The sequence below is a fragment of the Cibotium barometz genome, chromosome 40, assembly GCF_041138505.1.
Source record: "Cibotium barometz isolate CiBa-2024 chromosome 40, ASM4113850v1, whole genome shotgun sequence".
In the NCBI taxonomy this organism is placed as follows: domain Eukaryota; kingdom Viridiplantae; phylum Streptophyta; class Polypodiopsida; order Cyatheales; family Cibotiaceae; genus Cibotium; species Cibotium barometz.
Genome location: NC_141085.1, coordinates 31,976,279 through 31,995,171, shown reverse-complemented (window position 1 = coordinate 31,995,171; position 18,893 = coordinate 31,976,279). Strand labels below are relative to the sequence as shown.

The following is an 18,893-nucleotide window of genomic DNA, read 5'->3' as shown; positions in this document are numbered from 1 at the left end:
GAGAGTTTCTAAGACCATGTGGTACGGGACCACATTGGTCTTAAACAACCCGTATCTCCCTCGCACGAGCTTCATTCATTTGCACGTTGAGCTCCCTGCAATCGCCCTTTGCACCGTCCCTCTGCATCACCATCGCCCCTTCTTCTTCTTCTATCTCCATAAGAAAACTGAGGCTTTTAATCAAATCTACATGCATGCTTTTCTCTCTATCTCTCTCTCTAATTAAACGCTCACAATATTCATTCTGAACACACACACACACACACACACACACACACACACACACACACACACAACATATAGAATGAAAAAAACTCTACTCCGTCTCCAACAACCTTAAAGAAACGAAAAATGTTATGATGTTTTAATGAACCATAGCCTGCTAAATTGTGATGCATGCTCATTTTGGAAGGCATGGGATGAAACTTTAATTTGAAGGGTTAATTCTATTATGCCGTTTTTTCCTAGGCATTACAAGGGGGATATTGAAAAATTCACCCTTAAATTTTTCAGTGGCCTTATATATGAAGGGTAAAATGGCTTATAAATGTGTGAGACCTTATAATGCCACTTATGAATAGGACATACATGTGTCGATGTTGTATTAATTGGAATCCCAATTTAGGATTAATTTCCTCATTTGCAAAGCAAGTTTTTTTTTGTGCATTTTTTAACAATATCGAGTTGAAAAGAGAATTAGCATGATCAATAAGGATGTTTTTTAAACAAACCCCCACGGGCGCGAAATTCTTTTTGGCAGATGGATCATTAAAGCTTCTATACATAACTACCTCAAATCATCAAAATCTTCATTCTGACAAGGTTTACGTGCATCCATCAAGTATTCACGAGAATTGAATCATCAAAGCTACATAATACATAGTCCCTAAGCACTAAATTTCATGAGCACAGATATAAACATGTCAAGTATGCACACAATTGACTGGCATACTATTTTACACAGCTTTGTATCTAACACGTATGCTAAAAAATGAATGGCATACTATTGTACATAGCTTCATGTACCTCACGGGAGAGGACAAACAAATTTTTGTTAATTGGATGTGGGTCCATTGGAAATTTGATTGCTCGTACAAGATGTGTCGCTATCAAGGCCTTCGACTTGTAATCCTACAACTTGTAGGTTTGCTCGTCTTTAGGTGTATAGAAGGATCCTTTCACAGTAAAACAACCTCGTGCAATGGAAATTCCCCATTCGTCCTTTGTAGGTGTCTTGCAGAGCTCTTTCTCCTTTGTGCATTTTAGAACGTAGAAGTCCGCATTCTCTAGATTTCCTTTTTCAGCTATCACTGAGAAATTGTCTCCTACAAGAAGGACATCACTAAGGGTATCATGGTGACCTTCGTAGGTGGACTCCTCAATGTTTTTGATGTTAATATCAATGTCAACATTGTCTTCTTCAGTGCCATCTACCAAAGGTTCAAGGGCAATGTAGTCCTAGCTATGAATATGAGAATGATTGCTGCACCTATGCCATAAGTGTTCCATACAATTACTACAATAACATGATAACCAATGCACCCTCAATGCTATTGGATTATGCTAAGAGTATGCAGAGACTAAATGTTGGGATCTTGTGTTTGTTACAGCCTTGAAATTCCATGCCTCATCTCTATCTATATCACCCAACTTTATCTCCCAAAAGACTCTACTAACATATCAAGCTTGTGATTCATATGTGGACTCGGGTCGGCTCCAGTGGTGAGTGTTTCTTGCAAAAACTTTATGACATCAGCTGCACATTGGAGCTTAACACCATTAGGCTTGAGTTGTTCATGAGTTAGTGCTCTTTTCACCACAGTCCCTACACCATCGTGCTCTCCCTTTCCATGACTAGAGCCAAAGAAATTCTAAGTCATTTGCAAACCTGTGATGGCAGTGTACCTGGAAACAAAGTAGAAAGGCCTTTTTGCTTTGAATTGAGATGAAGCACTATCAGACTAAACCTAATGACATTGTAGCAGAATACCATAGGGTAATACCCAATTATAATGTAGCATGAAACAATGTTGCACAAAATGGGTATCATGGTTCTTATCATCAGAGGTATAAAAGTGAATAGTTTTGTGGATGTCACCTACATTGCGAAAGTGTGTAATATGCACAAATATGGACACTTGGCTTGAATACTAGTGCATTGACTGTATCTCATTTTGTTCCTTAAATGAGTAATTCTCAGCAAAGTCTACAACAGATACTACCACATCTTTGGGAAAATTGGACAAGCATTCTTTGTATTGCTTAACTTGCCACTTGTACACAAAATTATGTTTGATAAACTTTCTGAGCTGGTCGTTGAACATTTGATTCAATGCCTTACATGAAATTTCCTTGTGTATTAACTCTTTCCTCTTCTTTGTCTTGCCATCATCAGTGGTTCCACAATCTATGTCCTGAAAAATCTTTACAGTGACAAGTCGACCAACATATGCAAATTCAGTTGGACAAACTACTATGTTTTGAGGACCATAGACACTGCAACTCCCCATTAGACACTTCAAAGCATGGAAAATAGTACCTTTAGCTTTGGGACATAGGATGGACTCCCATGCGCTTGTGATGCTCTTGTAGGACTTCTTTGCAGCCTTGCACCCACCTGGTTGAGAACCCACATTACAAATGATACAATCACATTGACATGATTTGCCATGCAACCCAAAAGTAAATCCTCTAATCTGGTTCAATGCATCTTTTAAGAATGACATCTGAACATATGTTATGCAGCAACAAGTGTATCGATCTTTAAGCTTGCGCACAAAGTATGGATTTAATTTCTCAAAAGCTCGTTAATGAACTGGTGCCTGTGGATGCATCTCCTTAAACAACAAATATAGTTCAACCTACAATACAAAACCATCATTTAGAAAGTTAAACATTTGATTCAATTCCTTGCATGACATTTCCTTGTGTATTAACTCTTTCCTCTTCTTTGTCTTACCATCATCAGTGGTTTCACAGTCTATGTCCTGAAAGATCTTCACGGCGGTGACAAGTCGACCAACATATGCAAATTCAGCTAGACAAACTGCTACGTTTTGAGGACCACAGATAGTGCAACTCCCTATCAAACACTTCAAAGCACGGAAAATAGTACCTTCAGCTTTGCCATGGAACCCAAAAGTAAATCCTCTAATCTGGTTCAATGCATCTTTTAAGAATGACATCTGAACATGTGTTATGTAGCAACAAGTGTATCGATCCTTAATCTTGCATAATACAAAGTATGGATTTAATTTCTCAAAAGCTTATTAATGAATTGGTGCTTGTGGATGCATCTCCTTAAACAACAAATATAGTTCAACCTACAATACAAAACCATCGTAGGAAGTTAAACATTTGATTCAATTCCTTGCATGACATTTCCTTGTGTATTAACTCTTTCCTCTTCTTTGTCTTGCCATCATCAGTGGTTTCACAGTCTATGTCGTTCATGAAAGATCTTCACGGTGACAATTCAACCAACATATGCAAATTCAGTTGGACAAACTGCTATGTTTTGAGGACCACAGACAGTGCAACTCCCTATCAAACACTTCAAAGCATGGAAAATAGTACCTTCAGCTTTGTCATGCAACCCAAAAGTAAATCCTCTAATCTAGTTCAATGCATCTTTTAAGAATGACATCTGAACATGTGTTATACAGCAACAAGTGTATCGATCCTTAAGCTTGCATACAAAGTATGGATTTAATTTCTCAAAAGCTTATTAATGAATTGGTGCTTGTGGATGCATCTCCTTAAATAGTAAATATAGTTCAACCTGCAATACAAAACCATCGTAGCAAGTTAAACATTTGATTCAATTCCTTGCATGACATTTCCTTGTGTATTAACTCTTTCCTCTTCTTTGTCTTGCCATCATCAGTGGTTTCATAGTCTATGTCGTCCTGAAAGATCTTCACGGTGACAAGTCGACCAACATATGCAAATTCAGTTGGACAAACTGCTATGTTTTGAGGACCACAGACAGTGCAACTCCCTCTCAGACACTTCAAAGCATAGAAAATAGTACCTTCAGCTTTGGGACATAGGATGGACTCCCATGCGCTTGTGATGCTCTTGTAGGACTTCTTTGCAGCCTTGCACCCACTTGGCTGAGAACCCACATTACAAATGACACAATCACATTGACATGCTTTTCCATGCAACCTAAAAGTAGATCCTCTAATCTAGTTCAACGCATCTTTTAAGAATGACATCTGAACATGTGTTATGCAGTGTAATAAGTGTATCAATCCTTAAGCTTGTGCACAAAGTACGGATTTAATTCCTCAAAAGCTCGTTAATGAACTGGTGCCTGTGGATGCATCTCCTTAAACAACAAATATAGTTCAACTGCAACAATAAAAAACCATCGTAGCAAGTTAAACATTTGATTCAATACCTTACATGACATTTCCTTGTGTGTATTAGCTCTTTCCTCTTCTTTGTCTTGCCATCCATCATTAGTGGTTCCACAGTCTATGTCCTGAAAGATCGTCACGGTGATAAGTCGACCAATATATGTAAATTTAGCTGGACAAACTCCTATGTTTTGAGGACCACAGACAATGCTACTCCCCATCAGACACTTCAAAGCATGGAAAATAGTACCTTCAGCTTTGGAACATAGGATGGAATCCCATGCGCTTGTGATGCTCTTGTAGGACTTCTCTATAGCCTTGCACCCACTTAGTTAAGAACCCACATTACAAATGACACAATCACATTGACATGCTTTGCCATGTATGTTGGAATTAGGGTTGCAGGAAAGCACACAAAGCTTGGAGAAGAAGAAGCAAGAATGCACACAACACAAAGTGTATTAGATTGTGTCAATGTACTAAAGATAAGATAGCCCTAGAATGATGGGCGTATATACAAGCCGGGGGAAAAAACCTCCTAAAGAGAGAAAAAGTGCCCCGGCAGTCCTAAGTGTGTTCACACACATCACTGCCTATATATATGGCAACAAATCCCCCCTGGGAGTGAACGAGAGCTGGCACTCATGTATAGGGGAGTGATGGTGTGAACGAGAGCTGGCACTCATGTATAGGGGAGTGCCATGCCCGAAGTAGATCAGTCCACAAAGGGGAGCAAGCCCAAAGCTTTGCGGAAAGCTTCGAACTTCTCACGAGGAAGTGCCTTTGTGAAAAGATCGGTGAGGTTGTCCTGTGTTGGCACATAGGCCAAGATGATCTCTCCTGCTGAGAGTCTCTCCCTGACATAGTGATAATGCACCTCAATGTGCTTTGTGCGAGCATGAAAAACTGGGTTTCTCGCAACTGCCAATGCACTCTGATTGTCAGTGAAGATAGAGGTGGCAGACTCCTGTCCAACACCCAAGTCAGCCATAAGCCGTCTAAGCCACACACGCTCAACCGTAGCTGTGAAAGCTGCCCTGTACTCAGCTTCACAACTAGAAGTGGCCATAGTAGGTTGCTTCTTGCTCAACCAAGATATGCATGAGCTACCGAGCATGAAACAAAAACCACTTGTGGACACTCTTGTGTCATAGCAACCAGCCCAATCTGAGTCCGAAAAAGCATGTAAATCTGGCGGCAACGATCCCCCCTTGATGTATGGTGCCACTCAAGTAGCGAAAGATGCGTTTAACTGCCTTCCAATGCTGAGACCCTGGGCTATGCATAAACCTGCTCACCTGTGAGACTGCAAACTGAATGTCCGGCCTCGTAATGCATACATAAATGAGGCAACCAACAGCTGTCTGATAGAGTGTGACATCAAAGTGATCTCCAGCATCATGAAGACTCAACTTCAAACCTGTATCCATTGGAGTAGCAATAGGCTTGCAGTCTTCAAGGCCAAATCTCCGCAACAATGTCTCAATATACTTTGTCTGACACAAAGCAATACCTCCATCACACTGCTTAAATTGTATCCCCAAATAATGATGCAAATGCCCCAAATCTGACATCTCAAAAGAGGCATTCAAATCAGCCTTAAAATCAGCAATATGACTCTCATTTGGTCCTGTGAGCAGCATGTCATCGACATAGAGAGCAATGATTAGATGTACATCATCCACATGTTTAACATACAAAGTGCTTTCTGTTGGACTATTCTGAAACCCATGTGTAGTCAAATATGCATGTATCTTTTCATACCAAGCTTGTGGAGCTTCCTTTAAACCATATAAAGCCTTTTTCAACCTGCACACTTTGTTTTCCTGCCCTCTTTGAACAAAACCACGAGGCTGCGATACATACACCTCCTCATGCAAATCTCCATTCAAGAACGCAGTCTTTATGTCCAGCTGATGTACATTCTAACCATTATGAGCTGCCAATGCACAAATGCTACGAATGGTAGTCATACGACAAGTGGGAGCAAAGGTCTCATCAAAATCAATGCCCTTTTCTTGAGCATAACCCTTTGCAACAAGTCTAGCCTTATAGCGATCAACACTGCCATCTGGTTTTCGTTTCAACTTAAAAACCCACTTACATCCAATGGCCTTTTTACCAATAGACAAATCACACAAAGACCATGTACCATTCTTCATTATAGCATCATATTCACTTTGCATTGCAGCCAACCAATTTTTTGAATTTTGTGCCTCATCAAATGAAAGAGGTTCTTCCTCTTCACACATACTAGACAAAGCCAAAGCATAACAATCTGATGTATAAGAGGCATGCTGAAAACTTGAACGAGTACGACTAGTCATAGGTGCATCAATCTTACTATCACGCAAGGTTTGCACCAGCCATTTAGGCATACCTCTAGCCTGCTCATTTTCAGCCCTATCCTCATGAATTACATCCTGTAAAATCTGCATCAGAAATAGGCTGATCTATGATGTCGTTTGAAATCTGCATAGGCTGAATATTTACCTCATTAGGACTTACATTTGAATTCCCACCTGTAAACAGAGGCAACAGCGTATCAAATACATCTCGTGAGCTCACACCTGTCTCTTTGGTACATGATAACAAAGGCTGCACAGCATCTTCCACAAAAACAACATCTCGACTAATCAAGATACGCTTTGACTGTGCGGATGATACAATCTGTAACCCTTGCTCTCAGCACTATAACCAACAAAAATGCATTTGACAGCCTTATCATCCAATTTTCTGCGTTGTTACACAGGCACTAAAGCATAGGCCAAGCAACCAAAGACACGCAAGTGACCAATAGAAGGCTTCCTGCCATGCCAAGCTTCGTATGGAGTAATAGACTGCAAGGCCTTAGTGGGACACCTGTTGAGTACATATGCAGCACACATGACAGCCTCAAGCCAAAACGCATGTGGCAAAGCTTGGCTCTTGACCATACATCGTGCCATCTCCATAAGTGACCTGTTCTTCCTCTTAGCAACACCATTTTGCTTAGGGGTATACGGCACTGTACATTGGTGTTTTATCCCATGACTAGCCAGAAATGCATCAAACTCTTTAGACAAGTACTCCCCCCCTCGATCAGAACAGAGGGTTCCCACAGTACAATTGGATACATTTTCAACCATAAGAAAAAACTGTTTGAAGCACAAAAACACTTCGGACTTTGCCTTCAGTGGATATACCCATGCATGCCTCGAGTAATCATCAATGAAAGTCACGAAGTACAAGTGTTTACCAAATCACGGAGTTTGCATAGACCCACATACATCACTATGTACAAGTTGCAATTTGCGAGTGGCCCGCACAGAACCATCCTTTGGAAACGCAGAACGCTGCATTTTGCCCAAAATACAGCCTTCACAAACATGTTTCAATGGTGCCTCAAGAGGGGGCAATGAAGCAACCATATCAAATTTCTGCAAACGTAGCAAACTAGCAAAGTTCAGATGACCAAAACGAGCATGCCATAGTTTTGCATCTGAAACTGCCTTTTCATCAGAAACTACATTTGCTGAATCTTCCACACACTTGTCATAAGAATTGAGCCTATACAGCCCACGAAACAAGGTGCCAGATACAATAATCGTATCACCAGAAGTCAAATCATGAACAGTACATCTGTCATCCACAAATTTGACTACAAGTCCAAGTCTAGCAAGCGCAGAGACAGACAATAGATTCTTCTTTATCCCTGGCACATACAAAGCATCTGAAAGTGTGAAAGCGCTGCCATTTGCAGCAGTAAGCATAATTTTACCAATGCCCTTCACTGGGTAAGAAGCATTATTGGCACATGTGACAGTATTCCCATTAGGGACAGCCTCAAGAGAAGTGAACATATCACGATGCGAGGTAATGTGCTTTGTAGCACCACTGTCAAAATACCATACATGAGAGTCAACAGAAACTGCCAAACATGCATCATGTACAGATGGGTCATACTGGCAATACACGCTAAACGCCCATTCTGTATCCTGCACAACATTTGCAGAATCTGCATTTGTAGAAGCATCCGCTATTGTGGCTGCATTTGACTCTTTCTTCTTTGTCTCTTTAGCCTTTAGCTTAGGGCAATTCTTAATGACATGATCATTTGCCTTACAATAGTTGCACCTGGTCTTTTTCTTGCCTTTATGAAGAGCCTTCTCAGACTTATTGTTGCTACCTGTGGAAGGAGAAGAAGTTGCAGACCTACTAATAGGAGAAGAAACAGTGGAAGGGGCTGCCTTACCACTTCTTCTTTGCTGCTGGGCAACAATAAATGCTTGATCAACTGCACGCTGCCTGGCCCTGTTTTGCCTGGATTGCACTTCTTGCAAGAGCTTGTTGACTAAAGTATCATACTTGACAGCATCAGGTCTGTCCTCATTAAAAAGTCTCCACGTGGAAGCAAAAGTCTGATATGTCTCAGGTAAAGCATCAAGAACAGTCTGCACAAGAGAATGATCAAGAATAATCTCACCTACAGAAATCAACTATTCTTTGAGATCTTTAATCTCAGCAAGAAAAACATTCATGTCATCATCTTCTTGCATAATCTTCAATTCTAGCTCTTTACGCAGGTAAGCGATTTTTGCCTCGTTACGACCTGCATACAAACCAGCTAGAATATCCCAAGCATGTTTTGCTGTTTTAGCTAAACGAATATGTGGGGTGATGTTACGTTTGACAGAAAGTGCAATCAAGGCATGAGCCTGCGCATCTTTACCATCCCAACGAGCTTGTTCAGCAGTGGGTAAAACAGCAGCAACAGTAGAGCTGCTAGAACCTGCAACATCCTCAACAGATCCTACATCCACAGAACCTGGACGTATATCCGTACCCTGCACAATGTTCCACACTCCTTTTGCAACCAAAGCATGCTGCATCATGTATGCCCAAAGTGGATAGTTGCTGTCTCATCCAGTTTGTCTTCAGCAGACAACATGCGAAATACATCATTGCTGTTATCAGCCATGGCCACTGACTGAAACTCATGCAAAAGCTACCTGTAATGAAGCAAAGACTGAGCAGAAGATAACTTGTGCTATGTAGCACGGTCCACAATAGAACACGTATGCCTGTTTTGCAGAAAACTGCACTGTCGAAATTTTTACAGAAAATGACGAAAACACCTGTGCAGAACTTGAAATGCAAAAACGGAGCCCGAAACGACCTTAGATGCAAATTCTGAGAACGCCAAGCCCTTTGGGCTTATTTGCAGAGTATAGGGACCTGCAAGCACTCGTGAAAGCTCACCTCAATCGAAGAACGTGAGTCGGAGGGTGCTGGCGGCGTAGCCCTGGGAGCCGATGCCTGCTCTGATACCAATTGTTGGAATTAGGGTTGCAAGAAAGCACACAAAGCTTGGAGAAGAAGAAGCAAGAATGCACACAACACAAAGTGTATTAGATTGTGTCAATGTACTAAAGATAAGATAGCCCTAGAATGATGGGCGTATATACAAGCCGGGGGAAAAAATCTCCTAAAGAGGGAAAAAGTGCCCCGGCGGTCCTAAGTGTGTTAACACACATCACTGCCTATATATATGGCAACAATGTAACCCAAAAGTAGATCCTCTAATCTGGTTCAACGCATCTTTTAAGAATGACATCTGAACATGTGTTATGCAGTGGCAACAAGTGTATCGATCGTTAAGCTTGCGCACACAAAGTATGGATTTAATTTCTCAAAAGCTCATTAATGAACTGGTGCCTATGGATGCATCTCCTTAAACAACAAATGTAGTTCAACTTGCAATACGAAACCATCGTAGAAAGTTAAACATTTGGTTTAATTCCTAGGTGCATGCAGCTGGTTCACCAACCGGTATCTTATTGGTTTAACACCAGTATCATATTGTTTCAAAACTAGTGTTGTCTAAAGAAAAGCTAATATTTACCTTATATCTCATGCACGTTGCATAGAGCTAATGTTCCAAATAGTATTATACCAGTACAAAACACTGGTATCATATGGCCACCCCAAGTTCTCCTTCCGGTCTTTACCCGATATCATAATAGTGCACAACTGGTTAGAAAATTTGCTATATATAGAGTATATTAGAGCATACCATGCTCTTAAGCCAGTATGATAACAGCGTTTAACTGGTAGCTGGTCTTTTCCCTATTAGTAGTGTTAGTTGTATACAGCTATCATTCCACAACCGATATTATATTGGTTTAGGAGTGGTGTGATACTGGTGAAAAGCTTTAGGTTCCCATTTAATATATCCAAACCTGAGAATTTTCTTCCAAAAGAGAACTTATCACAAAACTTGGACTTCGAAGGACAAGAAGGCGACGAGGCCTACTATGTCTGCAAGGAATATTTGCACTCACTTAGTTCATTTTCACTCTGAGGTGGGATTAGACTTGCCAATGTGTAAGATATGTGCATTGATCCTTCCCTAGGACTCATGAGGTGGTGCAAGGGGGGAAAATGAAGTTGTTGCCAATCGCCTCGGAGAAAATTTTACGATGACTATGATGATCCATGTGGAAGGCCAACTTTCTCCTCCCACACTGAGTCCTCATTCACTAAACCTAGCAATATGGGTTCTAGTTGGATTGGTTAGAGAGGAAGAGGCTCCAAAATTAGCTCTTTTGGTGACCTTATGAGGATGGTTACCGCTTACTCAAACATTGGCTCTAATTTAGCCTATATCTTCCTCACAAGCGCTTGGGATTTTTTCATTCTTTATTTCTCCAACACAAGGTACAAAAACTCTTGAGTTTCTTTGGAAGGTTTTCATAATCTATAGGTTTACTTTCTTTGGGAAGAGTATGTTTAAGCAGGAGATCACTCAATGTCTCTACAAGAGAGATAACCATAAAATTCTTATATGAACCACTTTTGATAGTCATGATGTAGTTCTCCTTGAAAAGTGATCATGTGTTAAGTTTTCACATGTTCTCTTTGAGGTCTCCTTCTTTTAAACCTTTAGTTATGGTTCAGGGGCTCGTGTAGCCTTTGGGTTGCACCATGTGTAGGCTCTTTTATTGGTTGCTTTGAAGATAAAGCTTGAGTTTTTTGTTTGTTGATAGTCATGGATTTTCCCTTGACTATTGCCCTCTTCATGGCTTGGAGCCTTATGATGGCATTAAGGGGACTTTATGAATAAGTCCTCTTTGTACACTTAACAAATTAAGGCTCGTCAACATGGTAATTGATACTTCTACCACTCGAGAAATTATCACTCTTCTATTGGGAGAATCCTTATAAGCATGGTCAAATCCACACTTGTAGCATGTGCTTGCATAAGGAACTGAAATGGGATTTAGCACAGGATTTAGAGTGCTTGGAGAAATCCAGAGATTTGGTGCAAGGTCTTCATGAGGACACTCCATAAATAGTCAATGCATCAGTGACCTACGTACCATATTGTTGAGGCCTCACACTCTTTGTTGCACCATGGCATCGAGCAAAGAGGTATAGTCTATGGGTAAAGCCTATTCTCTAGAGGCAAAGTCACAAGTACTATTGTATTGGTGTGCTTCTTGGAGGAACCGATTGAGGTGGTAATACTGAAGGTGGATATAGCAATTGTGGGAGTCTATACATGCCTCTTGGTAAGGGGTTTTAATAAGAAAGCATAGGAGCTTGTGTTTCCAATCAAGGAGAAACTAGTGGGGCTAGAAAGGCTAATGGTTACCTCGGCACGTGGGGAGCATCTGTCATAGTGTCAGAGTCCACCTAGTTGGGTTTACTTAGTACCAACATGGTTGTGGCACTAGCAACAATGCGCACAAAACTTTGTAGGCCTTAGCATTAAACACTTTCTTGTATGATTATAATGGAAAATTGCACCACAAACCATGTCTCTCCATGGAAATAGATGTGGTGTGGGTGTCCTACTGTATGATTATAGTGGAAAATTACATGACAAACCATGTCTCTCCATGGAAATAGGTGTGGGTGTACTACTTGAGGAACTGGTTGTGCTAGCCTTGAGGTTGCCCTTGGGGGCTACCCTTGCCAACTACTAGTGCCTGATTGGTTAAATATTTTCTACCAACTCATCCATGCTTATATCCTAGACTAGGATTATAGTTAGTGCTAGTTGGGTACACTTAGTTGTTACTTTGGCACTCTTATTTGTCTGTTAGGCACCCTTAGTTGTTGAGGCTTTGGATGATGAATTCCCTATCTCTTTGTTTGGGCGGATGAATTCTACACCCTTATCTTAGAGATTGTCTACGAGGTCTATTTCCTTAGGAGAAACACTCATCAAAAGATGTAGTGTCTCATCAAAAGGTTGAGTTCATGGCATCTTGGAGATTCATTTCCTCCCTTAAGGCTCACATTGCCGATCTTCCCACACCCTGTGTTGACTAGGCAACCTAGTTTAATGCCATCTGTCACACTCTCCAATCTGTTCTTCGCGGTATCTTCACCCCTCCATCTCCCTTGCTAGGCACCACTTCTTCCCAGGGATTTGGTGAGCCCCACTACTTCTACTAGAGGGCACTAGTGCAGTCCATTACATTTCATTTTTTCTACAGTATTTAGTGTGTTCTTTTTTTTGTAGTATTTAGTTTTATCTTTTTTTTTGTAGTGTTCTTTTTTTTTGTAGTATTTAGTTTTATCTTTTTTTGCGACAATCTCCATCATCCTTGTAAATGCCATATAATATGTAGATTTATATTCTATTTCTTACATTTTGTAACCACACTTTATGTCCATGATTGGACCTATTGTGGCCTCTTCCTCCCTCTTCATGGATTGGCCTGCTTTGGTGGCCTCTCCTTTCTCCTCCAACAACAATAATGTCTCAATTGCATTCACTAGGATGGTGAGAACCATTTAGTGGTAGGTGACATGTAGCATGTACAAGATTTCATGATAAGTGTTTAGCTTCTAACAAGTGTTTGGTTGCAACAACAAACTGACCAACAAAGTGACATCCACTTTCCATATTGTGCACTTTTGCCGCACGAGTCGTAGCTGGGGACTTGCCGAACACCGTATGCGAGCCACGATTGGCTGCAAGCATACAGCCAAGAAAGCAAGCTCAAACAGAATGCAAAGGTGTGTCACTCACCGCTCAAATCGCCGCCGTGAAGGATTCCCGCGTCGCAGTGAAGAAGGAGCCGCCGTCTCGCCGCTCTACCGCCTCGCCGCCGTCGTGCCGCTACACAGTACTCGATCACTCTCTCACTCTCCCTCTCTCTCTCTCTCACACGCAGGAGAAGGAAACCAAGAAGATAAGGCAAGAGCACTCCTGTATTCAACACATGAGAATGAGAGTTTTAGGGTTACATTTGACTCTTATAGGTGACTTAGCCGTTCACACATGGGCATCCATACATGGCCGGCCGATCCTAACCCTTACACTGATGATATTCAAGGTGTGCCTCTCATCGGCGATCACCCAATCCCTTTATCCTTAACCCTGGGTACCGACAAGCCCGGCCCATGACTCAGAATATTTAAATTAATGACGTAAAACATAGTACGTCTCAATGTCCGTCTCATAGGTTAACATGCCCCCCTTCCTAATGTAGATTCCGTCCTCGGAAGCTATGGTATGGTAAGCTCAATAGGGTTGTTATGGTAGACCATCTGCAAAACAGGGAAGTAGAGTAAAAGTATGCTGGAATTCAAAGTGTATAAATTCAAGCATGTTAGACCACAATGGATGTTGCTATGAGAACTTAGTTTAAGGGGTCACATGAATGAGCTAGTGTAGCAAATTAACAGGAGTTTAAAATTATTGAAAGTAAATCAAGAGTTAGCAAGGTGTCAAAGGTTAATCAAGGTTTATAACTGGCCTAAGTCAAGGAAAATAACCAAGCTTAATAAATAAACAGATGACCACACTGTGTCTACTCTAAGAACAAGTTAATACCACGAGCCTAGGGACACAAGAAACATCAGAGTTACAGGAGCCTTTTGCCTTTATTTCTTTATGCACGTGACAATTTTTACACACAATGGCGACCTTCCTAAGGCAAAACTAACATCGATCCTGGTACCATGTTTAACACAAGGCATTATCCAGGAATCTATTAGTTCACCTTAGGCAAGGCTACCCCCTACCAACCAAGGCATCGGTCTAGAGTAGAATACTCCTCACCTGCCAAGTATCAATAAGGCGATAGGCCAACATTAGAGCACATAATAGACTTGTATTGCCATGTATTGTAGGCTTTTTTTTTTGGGTCTTCGCTCCTGAACTATAATTTGTCTTGCATCCTTTCGACAAAGGGGTAAAAGCTATGTCCTAGAGGTCAACACACACACAGCTAGGTTGTTTAAACATTACGATGGTTTTAACCCTAGAATTAAGATAATCGTATTCCAAGGTTAAGTAAAGACTGCATGCATTCTCAAGAATATATCCAATAAGGTTAAACTCATTAATGATTCACACTAGCACGTCAAGCAACTTCAAAAACTAAGTAGTCTTTGACAAGTTCCATGTGGTCATGCCTTCAGTTCATGCAATTAATTGAATAGTAAAAATGAAAGAGAGTGGGCATGGAAGAATTACACCTGTATTTTGGAGATCTCCTTGATTCGATGAGAAAAATGCCCGCAATTTGATAACATATTTATGTATGAGCGTTGCGGCTATCTCAGGCTTGAAAGCGAACCCACCTCAAACTTTTCCACCTGTACAACCAACTAACAAGCACTATACCTCGAAAGGCACATCAGTGTGAAAAATTAAAGACTCCCATACCATCAAGAGGTATAACTCCAATCCAATAGCATGTAGCTATAGTGTGAAATGGTAGGTGAGTAGTTATGATCCTCTACACAAGAGAGCATAACATAACTAAGCATCAAGCCCTCGAGCTCCCTTTGAGTGTGTCCCATGCCCCTATTATAGGAGGGCCCTCAAGTGACTCTTGACTCTCCATTTCCCATGTGTGACCCTTGGATGCCTGACCCTAACCTTAACCCTTAAGGTTAGTCCTAACCCATGCTCCACTAGAGCTTGTTCCCATGCTCCCATGCTCACAAGCCTAATGTGGGTTAGCCTCCTAGTATATGCACACATAATGTGCATATAACACCACCACCGTGGGATTGGAGAGAGAGAGAGAGAGAGAGAGGGGGGGGTGCGGGTGGGGAGGGGGAGGGAGGAAGGGAGAGAAAGAAGTATAACCATGTCAAGGAGTTGCATTGTGGCTTGAAAGCACATGATTCTCAACAAGGCTAAGGCAAATTCATATTACAACCCAATAACCTCACTTTACTCCATGAGTGTCATTTTAAAACCCAAGTAAGACCTCACACCTCCTAGGATATGGCTTGGGTTCCTAAGCTAAAGAAAGCTCTTATCCATTTGGTCCTAGACCATAGTCTCATGAGTTTGACACACTTGGAAGTCACTAGGATGGCCAATACTCACACAACAACACATTCCTACATTCACATTTAATGAAATGCTCCAATGTGTTGGATATTTTGAGTCAAAAAAACATTGAAAATGAACCCGTGGAGGAGTAGATTTTTTTGTGCTTCATGATGCAATTGCACTTGAAAGAAAATTAATGCTTAGATAGAGGGGATTGATCCACCAAACACACCATCTATTGGCATGAGTGGATAGCTACACAGATGATCCACTCCAAGGAGGTAGTGGTACATTTATGTGCTAAAAAATAGCTAAACATGCTATGTATCTCTACCTACACAACCCTAAAAGAAAAGGCATCATCATCCTTTAGCATTTAAACTCATGGCCCAACCTCATGTTTGCAATTTCTCAAGCAACAAAACCTCTATCTCCTAAGAACCTCCATTCCACACATTGTGAATGAGAGGTAGAGATTGTACATCTCAAGGACCTCACATGAATGCTATGCATCATACAAGTTAGCATGCACGTTGATTATCCCTTTAATATCTACACATACTAGATTCATTGTTAACAACCTCCAAGGCCTCAATCCCAATTCCTTCCCTCAATAGCCTCAATAGCAAGCCTCTCTATCACACCCCCACCAAGTGCACCCAGACCTCATAGCATATAACGAAATAATGAATGGTGGGTATGACATGACTCTCTACCCCCACCAAGGCTACTTTGATGGGAGAAACGAAGTGTGGATCCCTAAGAGATCCTCAAAGAATCCAACCAAACCATCTAACAAGAGTAGCCACACACCCAAGGGGAGAAAACTAAGCAAAAGAAGCCCATATGTAGAACCGCTACTTGTTAGGATGTGTTCCATGCTGTGTGCTTATTTCCTCTATGATCAAATGGGGACACCTGTGCGATCATTACTCACGCATTGGAATGTGGGTGACACCATTATTTAATTCCATATGTGTGATGTATGCTTATCGGGGGTCCATTTTGTGTTTGGGTAATGCTTGATATCTTTGAGGACTAATGTGTTTAGTCAGTTGTGTGTGCTCAATTTAAATGGTTGGGATTAATTTATTAATCAACTGTGTGCACTAACATTTATTTTATGGACAGGCAATAATTGAGCAACGGCGGACATTAGTTTGAGCGAAACATGTGTTGGACCGCAATGGGATCTCCAAGAGCGTGTGACACCCATTAAGCATATTCATATTCTAGTATTTATTGGCTTTACCAATGTCCTTGTATATATCATTTTGGTATGGTTACCTTTTTAATATATGCTTAAACATTATTATTACCCCTTTTGATATTTTTGTGCACATGTCGTGCAAGCTCTCTATTTTTGCAAGCCTTGAGCTATTTTTGTAAGGGAGCTAATTTTGTAAAGGGGTACCGTAAATAATCAATTAAAAAAATATGGGTGAGAAGGTACGGGAGAGCCTTTTCTCACACTAGGGGAGATTCAACCCAATACTCTTGTTTATGGTTATTTTCCATGCTTGTCAATTATTTATTTATGCTATGCTTTTGTTGTTAATTTGTGGTGGAGAGTCTTGAGCTAATGGATTTTTCAGTGTATGAGTTTGTTAAATCTCTTCTCAAGTGGTACAAAGATCATGACAGTGGTATCAGAGCTTGGGTAACCACTCATGGGAAGATTATGAATTCTCTTGAAGACATTTAGTTGCAGTTGATGTTGTAGTTGCAGAGAAGCAAGCACACTAAAGGGCAAAGACTTCAGCAAATTAGAGCTTTTATGGAAGGGCCAAGACCTCAGTTTCAAGGCTAACTAAAGTGGTCAAAATCAACTCCAAAAGGGTCAACTAAAGCTTAAACAAAGCCTCAACTAAGTGGGTTTTCAAGCAACACTTATATGCTTTTTCTTAATCACTATTAAGAGGTCTTGATCAAGATTCAAAGTAAGCCCAAAGCCAAAAACAAAAAAGCTAGCTAGCAGGCTGCTCTAAAGCTTTGAAAATTTGCAAACTGCTTCAGATTGAAGATCTGCTCCGTTGGATGCGTTCTGCTCGGCCTCTTGCTTAGAAAGTACTCCACACTTGCATATTTTCCTTAAGGATTGGAGATTTTGAATTTGCAACAGTGGAGGTGAACCTGCAAGATCTATGGCTTACAAAAATCCTATTTCTTTCCATGTACAAAGAGCCTAAAAGCTAAGTTGTGGTTCATGTGTGGAGCCTTTCTAAGTCAAAAACCCTTCAAAATTAGCCCGAATTCATCTGAATTTGGCCTGGCTTCAAACTAAAAATATTCTCAGTTTTTCATACCCGTTTCACTCAGAAAATTGCAGGATTTTTAAATTTGGTCTAAAAAATGACTTTCTGAAGCTCGTAATTTACCAAAAAGTGGTCAAATCACATCCGAATCGAACGGCGTTTGATGTGTGGTCTTTCCCACATTTTTCTCATAAAATTCAAAGCTTCCACACAAAAATTCAGAGTTTGTACTTTACCATGGTGTGTTCCTATCGTTGGTATTACTTGACGGATCGTCTACCATTTGTGTGACGAATTCATCTCTACATCGAATTCCACAAAGTTTTGAACTTACTTCAAATTTTGAACAAGGAAAGAAGTATTAATTTTCACAATTATTTTCCATTTTCTTATCGTAAATATTATCAATTTGTGAATTTTATTATTCTTCTTCTTCTTATTCATATACCATGGAAAATCCACAACCCCCAACAATCATGGAGCAACTTCAATTTATTCAAGCTCAACTCAACCGAGAAAGAGCTACCGAGAAAGAGCTAAAAGAATGAAATTGGAGCAAATAGTCAATATCAAGAAACGTGAACGAAGTGCTGAGCCTTAACTAGACATCCGTCGTACCATCCAAGAGACTTTTCGAGAGGAGCAAGAAGAACAAAAAGGCAAGAAGATTAGTCAAAAAGCATTCACTTTTCAAAATTTTGATAATAAGAAGGAACCAAATATTGTATTATCATGGCTTAATCAACTTGATGACTATTTTTTTGGGAAAGAATTTTTTGAGAAGGACAAAGTTAAATGTGCTGAGAAGCATTTAGTTAAAAGTGCATCTCTATGGTGGAACGCCATCAAGCAAGGACGGGATAGACCAAGGACTTGGAAGGAATTTCAAAAGCTCATCAAACAAAATTTTCTTCAACCTCAATACAAAGTCAGGGCGTGTCAACAATGGAATATGCTACGCCAACTTGATAAAGAAATTGTGCA

The 18,893-nt window shown here is 40.6% G+C and overlaps 1 pseudogene; it reads right to left on the bottom strand.

Annotated features, from left to right (window-relative positions):
• Nucleotides 1-1,131: 1,131 nt before the first annotated feature.
• On the bottom strand, nt 1,132-3,130 carry LOC147615420 (uncharacterized; annotated as a pseudogene).
• Between the last annotated feature and the right edge of the window lie 15,763 nt (nt 3,131-18,893).